The sequence below is a fragment of the Tachypleus tridentatus genome, chromosome 3 (genome assembly GCF_004210375.1).
Source record: "Tachypleus tridentatus isolate NWPU-2018 chromosome 3, ASM421037v1, whole genome shotgun sequence".
In the NCBI taxonomy this organism is placed as follows: domain Eukaryota; kingdom Metazoa; phylum Arthropoda; class Merostomata; order Xiphosura; family Limulidae; genus Tachypleus; species Tachypleus tridentatus.
In genome coordinates, this window is record NC_134827.1 from 58,521,473 (window position 1) to 58,548,234 (window position 26,762).

A 26,762-nucleotide genomic window follows, 5' to 3' on the forward strand; every position below is an offset into this window, starting at 1 on the left:
CTCAGTCCCAACACCTAGTTTCGTCTGTCTTAAATTGTTAACACTAAATTCGCTGATTGGTGTATATCTAGTGTTAAGAATTCACTTGAATATTGAAGGAAGTACTTAACATCGTACGGTACTGTGGACTTTCATTGTGAAACTTCGAAAACTCTTTGGAAAATGGTAGGAAAAAGGTGAAAATCGAGTATTTTGTTTATGTAAACAGAAATGTACATATAAACGTGTAGAAGTATAAAAACACTACAAACTCCCCCCCCCCCCAAGAAACAACTATTTCCATGTTTAAAAACGTTGTACTTTGTTAGTGGATAAACGAGTTTACAATCAGGTTTATAACTTAGCAAACACATTAGCGAAAAACAAAAATTAAAAGTCACTATCACGGAAAGAGAAATGTACAAAGAATGTCGGTATTACAGAATTGTAGTGCTAAAATCCGGAATTCGTTCCAAGAAGTGGGCAGTGTGAAGGTATGTGTGCCAAATGATATTTCCGTTTTCAGTTTTTTATTTGTATGTAGCAGCAGTAGTTTACTGTTCATATAAATTACAATGATTTTTACTCGTTTCTTCCTAATTGAATTTCCCCAAAGCTGCTCAGGGGCTAAGTTTTCTTGCCATTCATGAATTAGAAATGATAAAATGAAGGGGAATAAAAGCTAATCAACATCATGCTATGGGCGACTCTCACTCAATGTTATTTGACAGTCACTTTTATAATGCTTCTACCGCTGCATAAATACACGCTACAATTTTTTCCCCCATTAAATTCACTAAGTACAATATAAATATGCACCCTCAGTGAGGCTCGAACCACGAATCTTTTCTTCGGTATACACTTGTTTTTTTTTTATTATTCTACATAAAATTTCTTCTCTCCAAGTACCTGCTAAATAAATATTGGAAACGTCACAGTAAGCCTTAATACTTAATAGTTTTAATATACTGTTAAGCACAAGTTTGTATTGATTTTAATTCCTCTATTTTCATTCTGCTACTGTTTGTTGAAGCTCAGATCTCTTCAACTGAACCTTCTACATGATATTTGACCAATCTGTAAGAAAAAAAAAAGTTGAATAAGGCATTGGACATTTATTAAAAAACACAGAAATAGCAAGATACTATAATAGCTTTAAAGAACATTTTCAGACATATTCCTTGGTTATAATTCGAACATGATAGATGGCGCTTTACCACTTTCATCGAAGGTTCGGAAGTTATCATTCGTGCGTATTTGATTTGCTCTTAAATACTCTACATTTTAAATGTTTCTTTTAGTAAAAAGTCGCATCTTTTTAAGAAAGTTTGAATCTGTGTTTAACTAAATGATAATAATCCAATACTTTGAAAGAACTAGCATCTTTCTGCGACTGAATAATACAATCACACCTTAAAATACTTTGTTTTCTCATATAATTATACACTAATTAAAAGCCTTCTTTAAAACTTTAAAAATGAGGAATAAATATTTTAAGTTACCTCGCACCTATGTTAGATGAAACTAGCACAAAATATCTGTAGAGTTTAGGACCTTTCTTGATTAACAGAGACCCCAATGTGTCAGTTAAGTTTCCCTACAATATCTAATTATTTTACATTTAACCATAAGTAGGGCTAGCATGCGAAACACAACCCTTTGGGTATTAAAACGTGGCATTAGTACTTGTGCACGTAAGGTATGTTTGGTTTCAACAGCTAATGAGCGAGAAGTTAAGCACAGTATCAAACTTCATGTACACAGGATCTGAGGGGGGGTAAAGAAGAAACACTGATAGTAGACTCTAAGCAAGTCTGACAACTATCCATTGTGTTTGGGTAATCTTCTTCGCACTTTATAACCACTCCCGTCGAAACTCGAAGGGTAAACGACTAATGAACCATTTCATAATTAGTTTCCCAAGAAAAAATCTACATTATACCCACTAAAACATGTTATCGTTGGAAACAGTCTTCAGTTTGTAAATGAGCTCACAAAACATAACATTAAATGTATTTTTTTTTTTGCTTTATTTGTTGTAACCACAAAACTGCTCAAATGTTATCTGTACTGTGCGCACCACATGTATAGAAATCCAGATTTTGGGCTTTGTAAGCCTTCAGATTGATAGCTGATCCACAAGGGCTTAAAATATATTAGTTGTGGTTTTAGCACAGAATACTTAGGTCATCTTGGAAAGATTAAAATTGATTTTTTTTTCTGGTAAAATATTTTTCCAACGTTTATTTTAAAATTTTTTGACAACTGGTAACAGGTTTTACTTTTTATCTTCAACCAATCAAGAAAGAATGCTAAATGACGTGACAGAAGCATTCTCCTTATTACAATAGAGTTGACAGAAGTAGTAAAAAACATTTTCTGCAAATATTTTATATGAGTACATTGGAAGATTTGTTAAACTAAAACGCTAAAAACTGTTTTAATAAAGAAATAATCTTAAACAGTTCAAATTTATTTGTTGAAATATATAGATTAAAAAGATAAAAAAGTGTGTTTAAACCTACTGAACTTAGTAATTGATTAACAAAATACCACAATGAGCACGTTGGCTTTTTTAAAAAATTACGTTTCGACGCATAGTATCGATGGTATTAGTTGAAATGGTGTAAATATAAAACTCAGATCTTTTCTATTGTAAAGGTTGTTATTGTAATCAATATTATTCATTTATACCTTATTTGGTTTTGGTTTGCTTTCCTCAAGAGCAAATTTGCACAAATGGCCATAAGAGTTGTGTTCACCACAGCAGTCGGATCTTTTAGTTTAGTGTTACGAGATTTCAATCTTACCGATAAACAATCAGATGGAATAAACTTATCACGAATGTTCTAGAACTGGATATTAGAAGTAAAAAGGGATTTTGAGTTTAGTAAAAAGTTGTCAAGATGTAGAAAAATTGTTTTTTTTTTTTTTTTTTTTTTAATCCTTTATCACTGTCACGGTTTACTTACAAATCTGTATTAGAAAGAAGCCCTCTTGGTTCTCTATCTCCAGTATTGTATTGAAGTTGGCTGTTAAATGTTTCAGGTATCAGGAAGACTAATGTTTGCTACTATTGACAAAGATTAGTGAAGGTACAGCAACGTGCATGTATTTATCTGAAAGAATGAAATAGAACCACTAAACTCAACTTAGTATTAAATTTTATAAAGAAATAAATGAAAGTTTCAAAATAAACATTTAACGTTATTTTACAAACAATAAATTTTCAATCTTTGCATTTGTTTTGTTAAACATATAGTTACACAATAGGATATTCGTTTCGTGCCCACCACAAATATCAAAACAAAGTTTTTAGGGTTATAATTCCAAACAAACCTTCCACTGATCACGTGACAGGGATTTTTGTCTTTAAGGCTATACTTTTACAGCAATATTTCTTAGTGACGTATTGAAGGGATATAAGCACGTTCTTACAAACTGTCAAATAATCCTATTGTAAACACTTGATTGTGTTTAAAAGCTTTTACCATACATTTCAGGTTCTGTACAAATTACCTTGGCTATGGTGTATAATTTCGTTACATGCAACATCAGGGTACATTGTACTTTACAACAAATTAAAATAGTTTATTTCATATTTATGAATCAGGGGAAATAATATATTTAATACTATTATTTATTATAGTCTGTTATTGCATTACTATGAAACATAATGGGTGACAGTTTCACAAATGTAATGTCTAATTTGAAATTTAAGTAATTAGTAATGTTTTGAAATAGTTTTCTTCCTGCCACTCAATACGATATTTCATATTTTTAACAGTATTTTAGACGGTTATTAAAAATGATGTTTTACGCACCCTTGGTAAGATGGAAAGGCATTGGTTAAGTCCTATGAAAAATAAAACGAAAAAAGTTTCCCAAGCGATTGTTAATACTAAGATAACGTCAGATAATGCAAGTCGGTTGGTATACAAAGTATAGTAATGTAGTTGTGTTTGATACCTGTCAGTGTTTATTATAGGATATTGTTAAGAAAAAGTTAGCGTTTTAATACTAATGCATGACAAACGTGCTTTGTGGTTTTCTTATAAGAGAGCCACATCTGGTTATCTGCTAAGCCCACTGAGGGGAATCGAAACTATTTTTAGCGTTGTAAATCCGTACACTTACCGTTTTATAGTAGTGGGCATGGAAAACGTAGCCAGATAATTCCTCTCGGTAAATACATTTTGTAGTGTTATTTCTCTTCATTGTTTTATTTGTTTAGTGAAAACTCCAGAATGGTCTATCAGGAGTTACATCCGCCGAAATATTCCAACCCCAAATTCAAGAATTTGAATCTGGGCCACTCAGGATCCCAGGAGGTACTGTGTATGCAGCAGTTTTGTATACTGCTCATTGGAGAGAGAGAGAGAGAGAGTTTTGTAATCTGATGGTATGGAAAAGAATGTTGAACAAACAAAGTTTAAAATAAAATTAACAAGTAATCTTGATATAAGTACCTAAATTACTAATAGTTGTAATAGAATGTCATAGGCAGATATACAGCTTCTGGTGTTTGCATACCCGTTAGAACTGTAACTCAAGATTGTTATTATGGGTATTAAAAAACACAAAACTATTAAATAAGTTAGAAGACAACGCTTCGAAATCCTAAAATTTATACATTTTATACCCGTACAAACAATCTTGAGATTCATTTTTACCTCGAATGGGTTTGTTGTCATCACGGACCCAGTTGAACTGAGAGATAATGAGTGCGGCCAAGGTCATGAAAAGAATTTTGTTACAAAACAGTTGTGTTTACAACATTTAAACGAGATTGACCTACCCACTACTGGTTAGAGTGCAGGTGGTGTTAACTTATTGGAAGATTTTACTATGAACATAAAGGAGTTTACCTTGTTAAATTGTTTTAACATCCGAGTTTAAGCTGTTTGATACGTTTACTAATACAGCAGTTTATATACAAGTTTTTACTAAGTTTATTTATAGAAAATATATACTGATACGGCTGTGCTAAGGGTCGACTATATTCTAGTTGTAATTTAAACACTTATTACATGTTTTTATTTATTTATTTGCTTTTATCCACATAATGGTCCCTTTTGATTTTGTGTGAAATTTAACATTACGATGTGTTCGTACACCAACCTTAAGCGGTCAGTGTTCATACATTAATGTAAAACAATGTCTGGCGAGTGGCAATACATACTCTGGAAAACAAATGTTTACCAAAATACAAGTTTGTTTTAACTCACCAGTTCACGAATAAATAGAGATTGATGCTCCTATCATCGAACGAAGAATAGAAGTACCAACCACCACAGTTCGAAAAGGAGAGGGATATACTTCTTCAGTCACGAAATAGATGCCAGCAGCTGTGGATATGGACATTCTTCCTATCATCGGAAAATTTATCATATCTGTACAAAATAAATACATATTTAAAACGCCAATAACAAAATTACCAGTAAAACTATAATAAGAAGTTAAATACAGATATGATACCTTTAAAAAGAAAAAAAAACTTAACCTAACAAGGTTATAGCTGTTAATGTTACTTCAGGAACGTAAATTCAATGAATATTAATACGTGACTCAATATTTTGCTTTTAAGCAAACACTGATTTGTAATTCATTTTAGTTTGTTACACTCAACATAACTGAAAGCATCATAACTCTAGTAAAATTATAATTATGATAAAAACAAAGAATTGCAGGACACTTTGCTTTACACACACCTTGCGGAACAGCAATCTCCAGAACATAGGAAACACAAGTAACTAGGAAAGATACTATGATGGTTAGTTTCAGTTTCACAGATTTTACCGTTAGAGGGAGCATTACACAAACCGGAAGTTCCACAGCAGCTTGCAGTTGTAAGCTGATGTACGTACTGTCCACTAGTGTAGAGTAGCCGAAGGTCAAGCCGTAGTGTTAAAATGATGTAAAACTTAAATGTTCCATAAATGCTATTAGTAAAAACTTTTTTTGTTGATACAATGTTGTGGTTTATCAATACCAAAACACAAGCTCGCGTATTGGAATATTTACTAGTCTGTTCTCAAATTGATATTCTTTAAAGGCAGAATTAGAGTAAATTAACCTGTGAAATTGTGGACGTGATAAAATGCACCAATCGATAGGGTTTCTTCGTCTTCTGAATCAGAAACCGTTATTAAATGTCAAATCGGTCAGGAGATGACGGAACTGAGCAAAACGTTTGTACCAGAAAAATATCAGGTCATTCTACGTGTGGCTATGCTGTGGCTAAAATATATTACAAAGCATGTATGGTTTCTGAAAAGTTAGAAGATAACTACCATTTCTATAATTCTACGACACAATCGCAGTAGAAAGTCAAACTTTCCTGAAATTTGATTTATACAAAAAGACAGTGACGTCATTACGGTTTCCATTATTTTGTTGATATTCACAATTTCAAGAGGACATAAGTTAAAGATAAACAGTCGTTTTCCTCCACCATCTTTGACATTAAAGTATTAACTACTGGTTAGTCAAAGAGCGCCTCAAGATCATCTACACAGTTTTTCTTTGTACATTGTCGTGTTAAGTTGGGCCAAAATGCTATCCGTTACTTTAGAATCTTTGCAACAGTTACTACTCATAATAAGGTGTGTTCTGATTCGCAAAATGGCTTCTAACATGCGCAGTCCCATACGATTACGGACCTTGTTTTTCAGGTGATATGGGTAAATATGCAATTGCATCACTCACTGGGGTGGTAAAACAGGATAATGCATAGGCTGCTAGATCTTCATAAAACACGTGTGCTGCATCTTGATATCTGAAATTCCTTCCCAAAACTTACCAGGATATTTTGGATGGTTGATTTAGTGTTTTATAGCACAAAGCAGCTAGTCTGTCTGCGCCAAACATCTGGTAAAAGTAAAATTACAAGTATATGTAGCAAAATTCATAAAAGGAAACTATGGTAAAACAAACGTTATTTTAGATAAAACAAGTAGCATAAAACCAATGTGTATATCTAGGGTACCATGTAAAGAGAAAAACTAATTATCATAACCCGCCAGAAAGACTAACAGGTAAGTATGAAAACCATCGTCAGTCACCTGAAGTTGGCCTTTCCAGTCCTGGATTCGAGTTATTTAATGTTACTGCCAGTTTATAATTTCAAATCGAACGAGATGAACTGCGATTTTTAAAAAGTGAGCCACATTATAAAAGTGTAATATAAAAATTAAAAACTTGTATAGCATTAAAAAGATCAATGGCCTTTAAAACTAAAAATTATTATTACCATTACCAAGATGGACAGTGTTACCATCACCAATAATACTGTAACGTTATGGGCAAACCATGGGATAGAACATGTTTAAAATTGTGCCGTCGTTGAGTCGTAACGACAACAAAAAAGTAAAATATGGCTTATTGCAATCTGAGTGTTACACGAACTACACACTGGTGCAGTTTCAGATAATAGAAAAAACGATGCGTTAAAAAAACTGACCAACGCGTATTTTAGTTGGAACAACTTCCTCTTTCCGATCCTTACGGATCGAAGACGAAAGTCCAATAGAGATTTATTTGGTAAAGTTCGTTTTCACGTTGCTCAATCCAAGTAGATTGCCAACTGGGATGGAGCCGTGCCTTAAATATAGGATTATAGTCCATGTATGGAACAGGCACAGCAGTGATAGTGCCAGAGCAAGTAGATTTAGCTGCAGTGCGAGTGAGCTCATTCCCATGAATACCAACGTGGTCTGGTATCCAGAAAAACTAGATAGCAGTAGATGTTAAAAGAGAAATGGTCTAATCGGTTTTGAATATCAGCTAGAATAGGGTGAGAAGTGATTCAAAGCTAGCAGAGAACTAAGCGAGTTATTATAAATAGTGAAATGTGAGTACTGCTTAGCTTCTGTGTAATCGAGGTCAGGAGAAATGGCATACATTTCAAACAAGCCATGAAGAGCCCACACAGTCGCTAGATTTCGAACCATGTGTATAAATAGGAATGAAGAAGGTTAAAAAAGAATGTTTAACAAATAAACAGTATTTCCAATCGGGAGCGTCTGCTTTCCTCAGATGACCTAAAAGATACATCAATTCATCCAAATGTGCTTGGATATAAAGGCGAAAAAAAGAGCAGTGACCGATCGTCTGTTCTAACAAGTGTGGTCCACTGAGGAAGGAAAACATCTGCAGGTGAGCTGTTTTGGCAAGAAACGAAGTTTAGAAGCATATAGTAAAGATAGTTGCAAATGGCAGAGGTGCAAAGAAAGTTCATGAGATTGTAAAAGCTGATGTAGGGAAGTGCAGATAGCCAAGCGCAGAGTAAAATCTTTGATGACGAATGGGGTCCATAATCGAGTTTGGATTGAATAAGAGCACGATATATTTTTAAACATAGAACCTCGATCTGCTCCTGAAGTGGCAGAAGAGAAAACAAGAAGAATGCTTGGTGTTCTTGTATATTTGAGCCATAGCTGCATGACATGTTTCAGGATCAGCTTACGGTCAAAGATATGCCCCATGAACCAAACAAGAGGAGCATTATCCCTGATCCTAAGGTCTTAGAGACTACTCGTCAAAGCAATTAGACAGTAGTTTGAAGAAATCTAGGGATCCTTCCCAGGCTTAAAGAAATGTAGGACAATAGTTTGGCACCAGACATAAAGTAAAAAATTCTCTTACCAAATGTAGTTACAAACAATAGTTCACATCATCAGGTCCAACTGATGAACTGCCAGACCACTAAAAAGCCAGGCACAGTTCCATTAAGGTAAAGGGACAACTATAGTCAAAAAACAAAATCAGCTTGAAAGGAAAGAGGTGATCGCTATACTAAAGTCTTGACAGGTAAGAAGGTGTAGGAGGGAGTAGAAGTTGTAGATACTCGGCTAAAGATTGACGATGCTCCAAGTATCAGCTATTTCCTGACCATCAGAAAGAAAGATTTTGAGAAATAAAGTGTATTGCTCACTGACCTTTCGAAGCTTTGAAACCGGTGGTAAAAGATATGCTGGTTGTGAACTTTATCCAAAATTTCTTCTGGTTTTGGAGTCTTTATACCAAGCACGTGCACGGGGCTGCTGGATAGCGATGTGGTGCGAAATTGTGGGGTACATACGAAAAGTATCCCTGGCCCGTTATTTTTTTAGTACTTTTCCAGAGAGGATTATGTCCATTAAAATCCCAAGATTAAAAAGGGAGATGGCAACTTTTCAATGAGAGCACAAAAAGGTGTGATTGGCCATAGGTCTCTCCAGGTGAGAGAACGAACAGTAATAGTAAGACCCAAAGAAACACAGATGGCTACGGCTTTCAAGGGTGTGTCGAGTGGCAAAAACTGGTTGGGCACATACTGTGCAAACAAAAGCACTACCCCTCCATGCACTCGTCCATCACACAGACTGTTATTTCTGTTCAAAGAAAATCGCTGAAAGGCGACTATTGGTAGATTTGAGAAAATGTTTCCTGTAAGGAAAGATAGACATACAAGATGGTAGGAAGCAATAAATGCTTTGATGTTATCTAGATTAGAATGTAAACCTCGACAGTTCCATTGTATCAAGGTAGACTTTTTTATTTGTGCAGGCAAATTGAATGGTGAGCCCTTCCATGTACGACTACGTCGTTTTTCCTTTATTCGAGGAAGGCCTGCTGACATCCGTGGATCCTACCTTGGAACAACTGATCAGTTGTTTGTCATTAAAAGAGGGTTACAGCGACTGAGGACGTAAATGAATGATCGTTTTGTATCTTGGGGTGGGACAAAGTGTACCTGAGGAAATACCCATAACCAGAATCAAAGAAAGTGGATATTGGGATTTGCTGAAATGTGTATTAGGGACAGAGAGAAGCGTTGAAGTTAATTCAGCACTTAATCATAGCGGTCAAACGACTTTTGATGTGGTTTGAGAACGATTCTTTTGAGAGACCCAGATCCGTCTGCACTCCGACTACAGCAGTATATGTCCAATAAGAAATGGTGGAAAAGAACTTCAGTATTGGGGTAAGTAATGTTTTGAATCGTTTTCAAATACTGCACCTTTTTCTTCCAACCATTTAGGGCAAAAAGTGGAATGGGTAAGAGCCATTGTAATTAATGCAATGATGGTCCGTTTTACTCATTAGGCATTGTGATCCTTGTCCCTGCAACAAGCATACGTCAAGGAACGACATGACGTCTTTGAATGACTAAACCACTGACATTGAAATAAGTTTTAAATGTATGGTCGTACCCTGCAGTTAAGATAACGTACTGTGATGGTGGCAAGTAGACGTGGTGATGTAAATTTCAGAATTAAGACATTGGTCGACATCAATTTGTTCGTTGCGAGTGGAGATGTGCCCTATTGCAGAAACTCCTTGGGTGGAGAAACCAGCGAGAATCTGACTCTGGGATGTTCTTGAAATCCCTCTCAACAGTAACTCTTAGTGATGAATTCAAAGTAGCATGAGGTGTAATCTCAATAGGTATATCCCCAATCGCCTTTGAATGCAAGAGAAGTTCACTATGTTGAGATGTGGATGTTTCGACCAATATTTCACCAGAGCAAAGCTCCTTTATTGACTTTGGAGAGTCAGCAAACCCCTGTAGTCCCTTCTTAATGAAAGAAGGAGACATTTGCCCTAAAGTTTCGTCTGAAAGAGACCGTAATAAGAAAATGAGGTACAAATTTTACCTATGTTAAAGATTGCTGTTCAGAATCTTCAAGACTGTCGTTTGCCTACGGGCTGTTTTCTCACTTTATTTGGGGGATGCATAATGAAAAAACAAGATTATTTCGGCGCCCATTGACCATACCCATCATGAAACCCTACGAGGGGATAAATTACAATTACAATATGAAACAAGGACACTGCAGCAACGCCAGGGTTTCGTGAGCTCTATACCCCAGATAGAAATGTTCACAGCACCTATTGAAAACAAACGCTGGTACCTGGTTTACTATAGTACAAGTCTGTCAACTGATTGAGCCAAGGGGCCAACCCCAAGGCTGACCGTCTACAAGAGTTTGAAGCCAAAATGGTGCATTGAGGTTATACCACTCAACCACTAGAATCCTCTCCTCCGCTTTACGGGTCACCACACAGTGCAAACACTTGGGTGGATGGTGAGGTCCTATTGGAGGTAAACTCAATGAACAGAACCTTCCCTGGCAGGTCCCTCTCACCATGTACAGAAATCCACATCGAGTGGCAGGCCGAAGATTAAGAAAAATATGGTAGGCTGGTTGTTTGCAGGAAGTTGGGATTACTGTGTCAAATTTGACGTTATAAATATGTAAAGGAAATCGCGTATCGATGGAATGGAGGAATTAGTGTTGAAGCATCAGGAAGGAATAAAACCATTGGACAAGCAGCTCTCAGAAAAAAAAAGAACAATTTTCATGGAAGGCACACAATAAAATAAAATTCAACATCAACAATATCCAGTAAACCAGTTATATTTGTAAAAGGTTGAAAATTTTGATCTGTCGCCAATAATGTTTCTCCATTTGGTCGAGTTGATAGAACAGGATGAAACTATATACGCATATCAATTAAAAATATACATGAAGCAGGATTTGATAGTGGATATTTGAAAAATAATTTCGTCACATTCTGCTCAGATGGTTGAAGTGTGATGCTTGGTCGCAAGTCAATGGTAAGTACTGAAATTAAATATAATTTTGCATTGCTTCTATCACCGTTTGCAACTGGTTTGGAGTGATTCACTTGTTTCCACATCGGCGAAATAATCTCAAAGTGTTCATAGATAAAGTCTACACGAGCGTTGGCCAATCAAAGAAAACCAAATGGAACTTCAACGTTTCTGAAGAAATTGGACTAGAAATTCTGATGGTTGGTAGAGTTTTGGGACCAAGATGGTCTGCTTGCAGCTCGAGATCAAACATTTGCTATATAGCACGGTTATCCAGCATTATACAAATGTTTCTACTGAAATATATTCAGGAATGGCTAGCAGTCTTCGCAACAAGTACTTACTGGAGGAAAGGATTTAGCAATAATGATTGCTATACTACGAGTAGTTTCTTTACTTCGTAATGCCCTTGAAGTCTGAAATTTAAATTTAGCAGGAGTTAAGAAACTAAAAAGGGCCATTAAGGCATTTGAAATACTCAAAGTAAGGAAACCTTTGAAAAAGAAAAAAGAAATTGATAAGACTGATGCTTCTGACGCTTCTTGGTTTGTTTTTTGAATTTCGCGCAAAGCTACTCGAGAGCATCTTTGCTAGTCGTTTCTAATTTAGCAGTATAAGACTAGATGGAATAAACTAGAGGGAAGGCAGCTAGTCATCACCACCTACCGCCAACTCTTGGGCTATTATTTTACCAACTAAAGGGATTGACCTTCATATTATAACACCTCCATGGCTGAAAAGGCGAGTATGTTTGGTGTGATGGAGATTCGAACCCACGACCCTCAGATTACGAGTCGAACGCCTTAACCCACCATAACAATAGGAAGACAATCAAATTAATTGTGATCAGGTTTGTCACATTTTCATTTGTAAGCCGGCTTCTTGTATCAAGTGGCAATTTAAAAATATTTCAAACATGCTAAATAAATTTTAGCAAGATTTCGGCTATTATTTGTTTTTGCGAATAAATGGATGTGTGTAAAGCGAGAGAACCGGTTGTTAAAATTTTGAATCCTACCACTGAAAAGCCATATTTTCAGCATAAAAAAGTGAAGGTCATATGGTAGCCTCTCATTGGTACGTCTGAGGGCTTACAATGATAAAAATTGCACTTTCCATTAATTTTAAGCAGTCATAATTATATCACTATTTAAGCTTGTTTCATTCGAATAGGTTTTTTTTTTTTTAGGTAAAATGACTTTGTACGTGACAAAGTTATGACCGAATCTGGAAGTATCCCACTTAGGGGGGAATCCTAGTAGGTGGTTGTGCAAGTTCTGAATAAGTTTCTCTTAGGTCTAAACTAAGAAGTTATGTGCGTTTACTGTAAGAGATGCACATTCAGAAGAACATTTAATATACTAGAGTATTGCAATGTATTTTAAGAGTACTGTTACTGTCATGTAAGTTCACTAGAAGTGAAAACTATTTTGTTTTTTTATATTAGTTAAGCCTTAAGACTTCAGGCACATTTTATCATCTACAAGTTTATAAAACTAAATAGTTCATAATAATGTTAACAATCGTTGAGCAAAGTGTATCATCTATTTTACTTATTCAGAAGAGCAGTTGTCTTTTGCAACTGAAAACCTTCAAATTCTACTTTCTTTATTCCTACAACACTCCCCCCCACAAAAAAAAAAGAGATGCACACTTTGAAACGAGTAATATTTTCATTAAAAGCAATTTTAAGTGGTTCATTTTAGAAATTATTGACCGAGAGAATTGAAATAGTACTTTCTATTTCAGGCTGGTGGCTCAGGTCACGTTCACTGATCCTTTAGAGATAGTAAAAATCCATTTACAAGTAGAAAGATAATTGGCTGTATTAGGATCTAATGTTCGTTGGTAGGAGTTACCAGCAAGCTTGTATTTAAGACTTAAGGTACCCTTCTCAAATTATGTAAAAAAAGAAAAACAATGGTCCTCTCCTTGTTAATAGGTTATGTTTGGTACTTAACTCACTAAAAATTAAACTAGTAATGTATACATTGTGCAGTGTATTTAACTAATTCTTTAGTAATGGTTTTAACAAAACATTTTTCATTTTATTCATTGCTAATCACTTGCTTAGAGTTATTTTTTGAATAATAGGTTTGGTACTCTAAAGGAGTAAGAAATACTCTATATAACTGCAGATTATGTTTCTTCATTTAAAATTATAGAAGATGCAAAGTGAAACTTGTTTCCACAAAATATTTAAAATATTAAAACATGTTTGTTAGTTTTACATGAGGGTTAAAGAGAGTGCTCCAAGAGATTTTCTCTGCAATTTACTTTGCTGTTTATGCTCGAACTGCTCACAGCTGATGAGAGTGGACAAAATAGATCATTGTGTTAGCATCTGCCTTCACAGTAGGTACGTAATTAATTATTGTCCAAGTTCCATTAATGTTCAGTGCAAAATGTCGCGTGTCAGTTGGGGGATTGGCAAGGAACGAATGTTTTGTAATGAATTATTCAGAAACAAAAAATATGACATGTTAGTATGCTAGCAATACATAAACATGCACTCCCAAAAATATTTCATTTGCAAGGTAGAAGCACAAGTGTATATTATAAGAAAAAGACATACTAATTCTCAATACATTATACAATTTATCTAAGTAATTTTACATAGTATTTAACAAAAATTTGGGCAAATATATGCAACAGTGAAGGAAAAATGGTTCTATGTTTAGTATTTTTCTTTCCAATAGGATGTTCAAAGAACATGCAAGTTTTCCCCATCAGTTTTTTTTTTTGTTTTTGTCAGAAAGGTGGAGATTGCAGTAGTACATAGAACGAACAATTTGTAACATTAAAAGAGGGAGATGGCAAGCACAGATGCTCTTATAACTTTGTACAAATTCAAAAAAATTAAGGGTTACTTTTGGACTTTGCATTATACGATACCCAAAACATAACATTAAAGTAAACATGTATGTATGAATTAGTACTGCTGTGTTGTTCTTATTTTAAATTTGTCTTGAAATTTGAATCTTTTCTACCAGATATTAAAACACTGAAGTACATGGTATTGAAATGCCATGCAATTGATATTTTGAACTACAAGTTTAGAACAGTATTAGGATACCCTTAACCAATACCTACCAGAATACAGCAATTAAAATATGGAATACAGCTAAGTAAAGAAAAAGGGTAACAATAGATTTATTGAAGTATGTATTTGCAACTATCAAGAATTTGGAATTCTTATAATCTCAGTATTACCAGCTTGTATTAGTTAGAGGGGAATAGGGATAAACATTTATAGACTATCCTTCATAGAAAAAACATTTCATAATTACTTTTAACTTAATATCTAGTACTAAAACATGAATTAGACTGTACAAAAGATCTAGGTACTCCTGCAGATTTCAAAAGACTAGACTGCAGGTCCAAGCCAGGAAAGGACAAACAATATACTGTGGTGCAATTGAAGCATTGAGGAAAATATTTAAGAGATTACAGTATTCTTCAAGGGTGGTCAAGGTTAGCCAGGCTCTTGTGAAAATTCCAAGTATATACATAAATGTAATACTTAGACATCAATTGTTTAACCTCTGCATTGAAACGATAAAGTCAGGGACATGCAAGTGCAGCCACTATTTTAAAAGGAAACATTTGAAGGAAATATGAAAGCAATTGATAGCAAGTTAGTTGGTATATTTGTTATCAGATAAATAACTAAAGATTTTTTGAACAATGTCCCATTAACATTCAACTTTTCTTTCAGGTTCGATTTTAGGTAAAGTAGCAAAATTACAACAAATTAAGAAACCTTACAATCTTTTTTTATGGACCTTATAATTTTGTGTTCATTAACCAAGGTCTCCCATTAAATAAAATAGAATGCAAGTAGTCTTAATGATGTACATAATTTTTTTGTTTTCATACCACCACAAGGCTCCAAAGTTCAAGTTTGAGTCCAGCCATCTGGAAAGAGATCTGAACATCCTTATCATATTAGTGGCTACAAGTTTACAAGGGCAGTATTTTCTGGCATAGTCTACATTTGGTCTTTTCTTTCCAAAATATATCAATGTCTGCAAGCAATGAAGCAGTATGGACTTGGAATAAACAGCATTAAGCTTTTATCACCATAGTTATTTATCTAACCCACATATACAAAAACATAGAAATAGGCATTTCATTTTGAACTGACAACTCTTCTGGCATGCAAGTTTTAGTTATTTTGGTGATTATTGGCATAACATTCCAAGTTTATTTATATTATATTCTACAAACTTCGTAATGAAAACCAAAGTAACAGCAAAATGAAATCATGCAAAGACACTACTTCAATGGTTCTTAACCTATGTTCACCCGAACCCAAGGGGTTCGGCGGCGGTCAAGACAAACACACACACACAGTGGCCTTAATATCTGTGCTGCAGAGAACTTCATGCGCTAAGCAGTCGACTTGTGACAGAAGTTATCGTTTGTCATTTGTGATTTTGTTCCTAACCTTTCAATCCCTTTCTACTAACTATGTCGAGCAAAATCAGAAAGTGGTCGGACAAATACGTACAATATGGATTCACGTGTATAACAGAACATGATGGGAGTCAGCGTCCTCAATGTATGATTTGCAATGCCAAGTTAAGCAATTCTAGTGTATGACCGGCAAAACTAAGAATACTCCCTAAAGCTGCATGGAGATTGGAAATACAACACAACAACGCTTGCTTAATTCAAAGTAAAGAGAGCCAGGTTCGACGAAAAGAATACTTTACCTGTTCTCGGCTTTGTACCCATCTTCAAATCGATCCTCACAACATCGTGCAAAGTTGCGTACTTGATTACAAAGCAGGGCAAACCCCACACCATTGGTGATGCATTTGTAAAACCAGCTGCGTTAAAAGATAGTGAATATCATGCTGGGAAAAGCTGCTGAAAATAAGTAATCCCAAATTTCTCTTTCAAATAACACCATCAGCAGCAGAATAAATGACATGAGCGATGACATCTTGGCTCAAGTAGTTGCAGATCTGATTACAAGCCCAGCAAAAGTCAGCCATTAACTCGACGAGACCACCGACGTTTCCAATCTAAGCCAGGTTGTTGTATTCGTACGCTACGTAAAGAACGACGAGATAGAAGATTTATTTAGTAAGCCTTTTGCAACAAGAAAGGCAGCCGACGTGAAAAACCTTGTGCATGACATCTGAAAATGATCTTTCGTGGGATATGGTCTACAGTTTGTTCGGACGGAGCTCCAGTCATGCTGGGACGAAACTGGTTTTAATGAGCTGGTGAAAGTCGATGCACCACACATCATTCTAACGCACTGTTCTGCACAGGCATGCGTTGGAAACGAAAACCTTGCCTTCAAAACTGGCAGAAGTATTAAAAATTGAAGTGGAATGTGTGAACTTTGTGCGAAATAGTGCCCTGAAGCACTGCATCTTCAAAGAGCTATGTAATGAAATGGGGTCCGAATTCGAGGTACTTATATATTATTCTAACGTTTGGTGGTAATTCCCGGGAAAGGTGCTGAATCGCGTTTTTGCCATGCATGTGGAATTAGCTCTCTTTTCGCCAGAGCACCAACACTGTCATGCAGAAAACTCATAGTTCATTCTGCTTTTGGCATACATAGCCGATATCTTCAATGTTCTGAATCAACATATGCAGGGCAGTGGAGTCAACCTCGTCGAAACGGAAGAAAACCTGAAGACTTTTCAAAAATAGTCTATCGTTATGGAAACAATGAAGAGAGAATGATAACTCTCTGCGGATACTTCCCCACCAGAAAGTCATATCCAGCATAGGTGAGACAGCTCTTCACGTTTAGTGTTGCGACAGCATACGTCAGTTCTTAATACCTTGACGAAGTCGTTGAACCTCCGCAGAGCCAGGTTCAACAGCAACTTTTCAGAACAACGCTCTCAACGTTTTGGTGTCACCAAATCGTAGTGTACCCTCTTATTGCTAAGAAAGCCCTTGAGATACTCGTACCGTTTGTTTTAACGTATCTTTGCAAGCAATTCTTTTCGATGTTGATAGACAAAAATGAAGAAAAGGAACAGACTTGGTTGCGAAAATGATGAGAGTGGGACTTGCCAAGGTGAAGCCGCGCATTTCTGAACTTGTCTCTGAAAGGCAACATCAAAAGTCACATTGATTTGCAGTAAATATTCATAGAGTTAAGTTTTTGTGCGAAATTCACATTTTGTTGGTTTTGTTCTTTTAACACAGTGATAGTGTGCAACTGATGCATAGTTCATTTTGTGCACTAAATATAATATGCACTTGTTTTGAATTTGAAAATGATTTTAGTTTTCCAATTACGAAGGATTCAGTGAATGCAAGTACGAAACTTCCGGGGTTCAGTAGCTCCAATAAGGTTAAGAACCACCACACTACTTCTTAAAAGCTTAAGACTAATTTAAAGAAAACAGTTACTCTCAATTTGTAGTTCATTTGAAACTTAAATGGTAAAGGTTGTACATTGATTCCTTTTGAGAAATGTGAATAAAATGTTACTTTTAAATTCTGTTACGGGATGATTGTCACAGCCTAGTTGAGAATGACTCAAATACTCTATTCAATAAAATATGTCATTGAAGTGGCAATTACATTGAAAACAGGAATCAGCGAAACAATTCTCTTCAAATCATATTCACGTTTCAAGTGTAATTGGACTTAATATCCGAATTAAATTAAATTATTATGGTTACAATATTTATTACACTACTGGAAGAAAGTCTTTCCATGAATGCACAGCATAAGAACAAGGTATTGATGGATAAGTTTTATTGAAGCCAGTAATGTACCACAGTTTCTTTTAAAAGGTCTATTTGTGGAATTTACTCTGACAAGTTACCAAAATAAAACCAAATACGTGGTTATCTAATCAGAAACTCTAAAAATACATCTTTCTAATAAAATGTCAAGAGGTCAAGTAGGGCTTTGTGAATTAATGAAATTGTTACTGGCATTACTTGTTTTGTCAGTTAGGAGATACCGAAAAAAAATTTAAAGAAAAGCTATGATGGGTTATAGCTATTATGGGAAAAAGAAAAACCAATCCTCAAATTTCATAGCTCAAAGCTTTAATCTTCCTTTCTAAACATTCAAGGGGCAAAAAATAACCTTTTACTACAGAGTTGAGTATTTCTAAATATATATTCTCATTGGGGATTTATTATTTTCCGAAATAGAAGTTTTCTTTAATTAATAGTATTGGAAATGAAAAATGTGGAGCAGCTTGGAGAACCACAACTACACAGAAAGTGGCAATTTCAACGAAATAAGACAGCTAGTCAAGGCTCCTGTTCAGCCATTGACTACTTTAAGCAGTTGCAAAAGGAAACTGATATTCGAACTATTACATACAAATACACATCAAATATCCAGATGCAGTACCAAAAGATTTGTGTGCAATCAGACTGTTGAACATCATTGTACACTACATTAAAGAAAGCTAGTATGTAAAGTGGTGTAGTTTAAGCCTCTTGAAGCAAATAGTACTGCAAGACTAAGATGCACAGTCAAAAAGAACATGAATAGATTTGACATTGACTGTATATAACGATGTAGTAATGTTTTAAATTATTTTTGATACAACGTATTCGAGCATCTGTAACCAAATATTTCAAAAGCAATGATGTTATCTCAATTTCTAGTCATCTGTTGGAAAGGGGAAATATTTTCCCAAGAGTGTTTCAGTGGACTTGCAAATCTCGATTGAAAAAGTGGCTGCTTAAGTAGTAAAATAAAATGCAAGTTGAAGTTGTCATGTTTATCATTTTTAGCTTAAGTGTAATTTAAATCTTCAAAAGGAACACAAGAAGGGGGGACAGATGGCAAGGGATGTCTATAGAAATGGACATCAATTCCAAACATTGCATGATCTTTGCGAAGCCATCCTCACCACTTGGATTAACATTCCAGCCAGCCTTTTGCAAATGCTTAGGTCGATCATGGCAAAGCGAATGTTTGCAGGTATTCGCAATGGCAGCTGTGCAACTCACTAGCGAGACCTTTTGTTGGGTATTTCTTACCTTGTTTAGGACTTTTTGATGTGGTCTGAAACTTTTCATCAGCTAGCATTTAGGCTAATCTCATAGTATTGACATTTTCCCTATTAAATGATAGCAACGTATTTTTATTTTTAGTTTTCGTATTTTCATCTTTCGAAGCTGTACGCAAATTAATGAGAGAGTCTAACAGTACCAAATGCATATTTATTGGGTTTAAGATATTGGTCAGTAGTGTAGTCTCGTTCATTGTTACCAGATTGACCGTTTCCGAATGGTATTTGTTGTCATTAGTCTACCAACTGCGAGTTGCATAAATATTCTAGGTTAAAGTTAAATTAGTTGGTGTGTAAGAATATATTACCACAATGAGATTCTAGCTTGAAGACAAATATTCCAATTGATTAAGGAGCCTTGTAAAAGCTTTCTTTTGGTATATAATGGATTATATTTGTAGTAATTCAAGGATACACCAACACACTGTTTTTTAACCAAACAGAAGCCGAAACGGAAAAAAAAATACAGAAATTGGAAGAGTCAAGTAGTACAGGCTGTAGTGTAGGATATATTCCTGGTTTCGGAGGGTATTGCGGATATGGACCTACATTGCAACGGGGGATACACTTTCTATTAGTCTTAACCTACATTTACCAATCTCACATAAAAAAATAAATTTAAGTTAAAAGCAAAATGCAAGTGTTCAAGCCCATAACGTCCTACATCTATATCGCCCTTCACGACCTGCATATAGTTACGAGAATACGACTGCATCCAAAATAAAGAAACAAATAAATAAGAGTAGAGGTACTACAATTTAGGTGAAAGTAAATTAAGTAGACTTACCTCTTGAAGTTAACATTCCAGCCCCCATTATAAAAAAAGGAAAAGTCAGTAATTCCATAAACGAAGTATTCTAATATGAATAGTTCCACCCGCCTTCCTAAACTAACGAGAATAACACCTTTAAAGTATATTCCGCAACTATCAATTTTTAAACTCTAAACAAACTTTATATGCGATAAGGTGTTCATCCGCATAAAGCAGTGTCAAGTTAATAAAAGACCTTATTCACAGCAAAAAATAGTTACCTGATATTTTTGGTAAATTTTATTTCATTTTTATTTGTATATATTTATTTAATACATTTTTATATTCATTACAGAATAGTTTAATAATTTTATTTAAAGTCTCTTATTAAATCTATTTAATATTAATATTTGTATCAGAATTTGAATATTAGTGACAAAATATTGTCATTTATTAAAAATTTTACAACATCTGAATAATTGTGAAGTTATAATAGGGTATGGTACACTACTATTAAAAGAGGCTAAACTCATAAAAGAAAAGATATAAATTTGTAAAACAAGAAGAATAGTTATCTCCCAATGTAAGTCCTATTACTTGTTGAAAAACATGGTTATTGAAAAAATATATAATTATTGTAAATGCAGAAATTTATTATATCTTTAATGTTCTTGAGGCGAAATTTTCTTTCTTCCAGTTTTCTAAAAGGATAATAGAACAGTTCTATCAATGAATTTTAACGAAAAGTTAAATCTTTTGATGGAATTGTGGTGTACAATGTGGTGAAACCATATGTCTGCATATTATTTATTGGTTTACAACCTCCTAGATATCCAAAAATGAGTTGATTACTTTTTATTATTCAAAAAGTTTGTGTTTTTCTAATTATCGTATATTTTTAATTTCATCAGATAAAATATTAAGTGATTTATTTAATAAAGTGTCCCGTTGCTTAAGAATTGTTTTCATTAAATTACAAATACATATAAATTTAATTGGAGATTTATGGAGTTTAAGAATAACATATAGAAAAGGTAAATCTGTATAAGAATTGTGCTTAGGATAAAGTTTTAAATGGTTGTGTACTATTAATTTCTTTTATTATAATTAATGCATAATTTTTTCACAAATAATACCAAAATTACAGTCACATCAATAGAAATTATAAAATTTTATTGCAATTCTTGATTTTATTTTTTTAGGTGAGGAAACGATAAATCTGTATGGTATTTCTTTAAGTTTATACGGGATGATTTAAATTTTATATTTTACGTACATACAACTTCCATCCCAGAAACAATCTAGGTGGATAAAATGTAATATAGTGAAGTTTTAAAATATATTCATCAATATTTTTTCAATAGATTTAAAAAAAAGATTTTATTACATTTTGTAGTTATTCGGTATTTAGATCCTTTTTTTGGGTATTTCACGTACTATTTTATTTTTTATAATTTTCAAATTCTCAGTAAAAATATGCTTATGAAGAGTATCAATAAATAAATTAATTTCTTTTACCAAAAAATAGTGGAAGTGACTGTCATATAATAACGCCCTCACGGCTGAAAGGATGATCATCTTTTGTGAGATAGCAATTCCAACACACCACCCTCAGATTACGAGTCGAATGCCTTAACCACCTGGCCATGTTGGGCCTTCAGTTATACGTTAGGTTATTAATTGGTATAGGTATAAAGGTGTTTCTTTATGTTGGTTTTATTTCGGTTTAGTTCTTGTGTAAGTAGAGTTTCTTTGATTTTGCGTTTATTTATATTTGTTCCCCTGCTTAGTATCTGGGTGTTTTCTATGGTTACGTTGTGCTTATTTGATTTGCCGAGTTCAAAAAGGTATGAAGGTATTATTTTTAGTGTATATGTGTTCTATGAATTTGGTTTCCATTTTTCTACTTGTTTCTCCGACAGAGAAGTCATGGCAGTTATTGCATTGTATTTTATAAATTATGTTGGTGTTGTGTTTGTCACTGTGGTTTTTATATAGTATGGACTTTAGTTTTATGTCTGGCTTTTGAATAAATTTGATGTTTGTTGGAATATTGTGGTTGGTTACACGTTTTTTAACAAATATTGGTTATTTTTCACTGATATGAGGACTATATGGTATGCACAGTGAAAGGTTTTTAGTTTGTAGTATATTGGAATTTATTATCTTTGTTTATTGTTGATTGTCTTGTTGACCCAACCATCTTGAGATACATTATCTAAATTACTATAAAATTCTGAAAAATCAGCCCATTTCTCTCAAAATTTCTTATTTTTATGAAGAAGCTATCTATAAAGAAACAAATAGCAACACAGTATTTCTTACTCAAATCCAAATCAGTAGAGATATTAAAACCTTGGTTTATTCCAGAAAATTATAATGTTATTTGTTTCCAAATGTAGAAGTTTTCTCGTTGAAGTCTATTGGTATCTTTATTAACACTTTCTAATATAGTTATGTTAACAGAGGTAAAAGAGCAAATTCTAAAAATGCTTTTAAACCAACGAGAAGCCGAAACAAAAATAGCTACACAAATTGAAAGGATCCGAAGGTACAGAATATAATATTATAGAATATAGAATTTACCCTCAGTTTCGGAGGTGAATGGGGAAGAAGGACTTTTATTTACAAATAAGTAAATAAAAATAATAGAAATAGAACGTAGGAGAGCGAGATGTGGGTGCTCAAGCCCACATGTCCCACATCTATATCGCCCTTCACTGCCTGCAGACCGTTGCGGGAAGGTGACTTTTCTACAAAGTAAAGAATAAGAAGGAAAAATTAATAAGAATAAGATACTTTCATATGTGGGTAAGTATACTTACTTCTTGAAGTTAGCATTCCAGACTTTATAATGGTTGAAAGGCTCTACATTGGTAACCCAATAAACGAATTATACCAGTATGAATGGTCCCAACGACTTATCTAAGTTGCCTAGCATAACACACAACCGCCACCCATTAAGTATGCTGTTAACTATTAATTTTCAAACTCTACACAAGTCTTTATTTGCGGTAATGTGTTCATCCGTATAAAGTAGTGTTAAGCTGTTGAAAGACCTTATTCGCAACTAAAAATAGTTACTGAAATTTTTAGTAAAGTTTTTAAATTTTATTTGTCTGTGTTTATTTAATGTGTCCGGCATGGCCGAGCGCGTTAGGCGTTCGACTTCTAATCCGTGGGTTCGAATCCGGGTCGCAACAAACATGCTCGACCTTTCAGCCGTGGGGCGTTATAATGTTACGGTCAATCCCGCTATTCGTTTGTAAAAGAGTAACCCAAGAGCTGGCGGTGGGTGGTGATGACTAGCTGCCTTCCCTCTAGTCTTACACTGCTAAATTAGGGAATGCTCAGGTTTCTCCTCCACCCTAACAATTTACTCACTTAAAAAACCAGCCTGTTAATCAATCCGCAAGCGATTGCGCCCCTAGGTCATGGAATCGAGAGGCATAATAAGAATAAATAATAATTTATTTAATACATTCTTATATTTATTACAGAATAGTTGAATAATTTTATTTAAAGTTTTTTTAATTAAATACATTAACTATTAATTTTTGTATCAGTATTTCAACATTACTGATAAAATATTGTAATTTATTACACATTTTACAAAACGCAACAATTGTGAAGTTATAATGTTTGTTTTGTTTTACTTAACTTTTAAGTATTAATATTCTCTTGAAATATGTAAATATACACTTGTATACATTAGCCTCAACTCCGCAAATCGAAACGTTAGTAAACCTATTGTGAAAAAAGTGCACAGTAGTTTGTGTCACATGGAATACAAAAGATAAGGAAAGTCAAATTGAAAATAAAGCAGCTTATTCACTGAAGTAAACACAAACAGTCACCAAAGTCGCAAGAAAAAAAGCGCAAACAATAAGTACAGGAACAGGAAGAAACAAGGAAGACACAAGCAGGCTATGGCTCGAAAAGATTCAACTGCTCCTCTCAAACATTAGGAAAACATTATTCTTGAAATTCCAGAATTGTATAAATAAGCAACGTTCTCCTTGCAATTAATAATTTAAGAATGGCATCGTGTTTTATATGTGACAACTACAAGGTATCCCGCAAACTTAAAATCAAGATGGATACAATGTAACTATTTCATGAAACAATATATACTTAGAAGTTCTTTGACCGCTCAAGCAATCAACTTGAACACGCTTCTAGTGAAAGAGAAAGTTGAATAACTTATTTAAACATCTTAATGTGTCCAAAAGGAAAACGATGAAAACACAAAAATACAAAAAGATGTGCACATTAACTAAAGGAGTAGAAAACACAGTACAGTCTCGTATTACAACGTATTGTTGATGAATCGGCATTTTTTACAGTAATATAAAGTATACTGCGAGACAAAACTACCATTCAGAGACTGATTGGACTCTAAAATTCTACTGGGAGAAATCTAAAGAGGAACCATAAATATGGTATAAAATAACAAAGATACATAATTCAGAAGTAAATGTAACTTGACTTTAAATTACTAATCTTACATAGTTCGTGCGAACAGAAAGTCTGAAAATACCTTCAGAAGATAGAAAAGAGACTTCAATAGAAATGTTGATAAGTAAACCCTTTTCGATGCACATCATTATCAGAAGAATTAACACACATATTAATTTAAAAGTTAACGTGATGACAATAGACGACTTATTATTTCTATATATTGTACTGACAGTACATTAATGTTGAAACTTTGTAGCCGTCCATTCAGCAAAGTTGCATAATGAATACTTTGCCTAAACAATCTATCAAAGAGTACATTAGTGTATTTTTTATGTGACTTTCCAAGGCGCCGACAATTTCCCAGTGTGTCCATTGGTCAATCTGTAATTACCAGTACCTAATTTCCAAATGTTAAATAATGCTTACAACACTTATCGCCAATGGATTATAGTGAGCTGGTAATTAGCTGGTACAACTAAAATGTGTTCTTTGGGAGAGCCCTCAGCCCCTAGAATAGCTAGCTCTATGCAGTTGCATGTCTGCTGACTGTTTGCGTTTTGGAGGTTAAATTTTTCTTTTACTTTTCACTTGCATCGATAATTTACTTGTCATATCATCTTGTTTCCTTAAAACATTTTGTTTTCCGAATTTAGAAGAGAATTACGTATTGTTAAATATACTTAATATATATACGTAATTTCATAATTTTTTTGCTTTATCTTATATTTTTCTCTTACTCCAGTTTAGCTTATTATTCGTATCATAACTTCAATTCCCTATCACAATAGTTTCCAGCTTATATAAGATGTAAACGGAGAAATAGAATACTCTGACTGATTATCTAGCTTTATATTTAACTTTCTTGAGACCAGAGTCAAGACTTTTTATCACACCTGCAATAAATCTCAAATCCGGTCCCTGCAAAAGTCCATGAACTTTTTGTTATTCTGAAGACTAGATAAATTTTGTGCATGGTTAATTTCCATTGTAGTTCTAAATGTACGGTACTTTCAGTTGTTGAAAGTGATTTATTGGTAATTAATGGTGGTTTACCTCTTTAATTATACTAATTAGGGTACTTGTCTCCCATATCTCATGTGGTGTATGATGGATATCGGGTTCGTTTACAATTAGAGGAAATGATAAAATAATAAAATACAATATGAGTCGATGTGACACATTAAATAAAATAAATAAACAGATAAAGACTAGTATATGTGTATCGGAAAGAAACGGGTTGGAACGTTTAAAGTATTGCTCTTTGCTGTAAGTGTTGTATAATGTTTTGATTGGTTTATTTTGCGTATATACTATCCTTATTATGATATATTTCATATTTTAAAACCCGAATTGCACCTAATGAAGCGCTCGGACTAGATATCAGGCCAGAGACTACCATAAAGACATATAAGTCATCTCACTTAGTTAAAGAAGTGAATTATTAAAATTCAATTAATTAATTCTGAAATCATGATCCAGTTGTTTTTATTTAAGTATTTATAAAAGGATTTACTTCTTCTTTACTTTTATTAAATCTTTACTCAATAAAAATACTTAGAATTAAAAGTTTAAGTTCTTAAAATTAAATCGTCAAATAATATGTTACAAGTACTAAAATTATTAAGAAAATATTCCATGAGACCTTCCTTATCATAGCAGGTTAAGATAAAATCTATAGAAACTAATCTCTTTGTTTGTTTCTGAATTCCGTGCAAAGCTACACGAGAGCTATTTGCACTAGCTGTCCCCAATTTAACAGTGTAAGATGAAAGGGAATGCAGCTAGTCATCATCATCCACCGCCAACTCTTGAGTTACTATCTTACCAACGAATAGTGGGATTGTCAGCGGATGATTACCCAGCCGAGTATTTACATCAACATTGCAGTTTAAGAAAAAACTCATATATCATACAATCATGTAGCCACATTTATTCACAGTCAAAAT

The 26,762-nt window shown here is 34.0% G+C and overlaps 2 long non-coding RNA genes across 2 annotated transcripts; both read right to left on the reverse strand.

Annotated features, from left to right (window-relative positions):
• Nucleotides 1–391: 391 nt before the first annotated feature.
• On the reverse strand, nt 392–4,203 carry LOC143246947 (uncharacterized). The gene is made up of 3 exons (XR_013026278.1): nt 4,117–4,203; nt 2,952–3,098; nt 392–1,056 (listed from the first exon to the last, which is right to left on the reverse strand). It is a non-coding gene; the product is annotated as an uncharacterized LOC143246947 (long non-coding RNA).
• Nucleotides 4,204–4,215: 12 nt separating this feature from the next.
• Nucleotides 4,216–20,499, reverse strand: LOC143246078 (uncharacterized). Its single transcript, XR_013025776.1, has 3 exons — nt 20,392–20,499; nt 5,208–5,372; nt 4,216–4,337 (listed from the first exon to the last, which is right to left on the reverse strand). It is a non-coding gene; the product is annotated as an uncharacterized LOC143246078 (long non-coding RNA).
• Nucleotides 20,500–26,762: the final 6,263 nt, after the last annotated feature.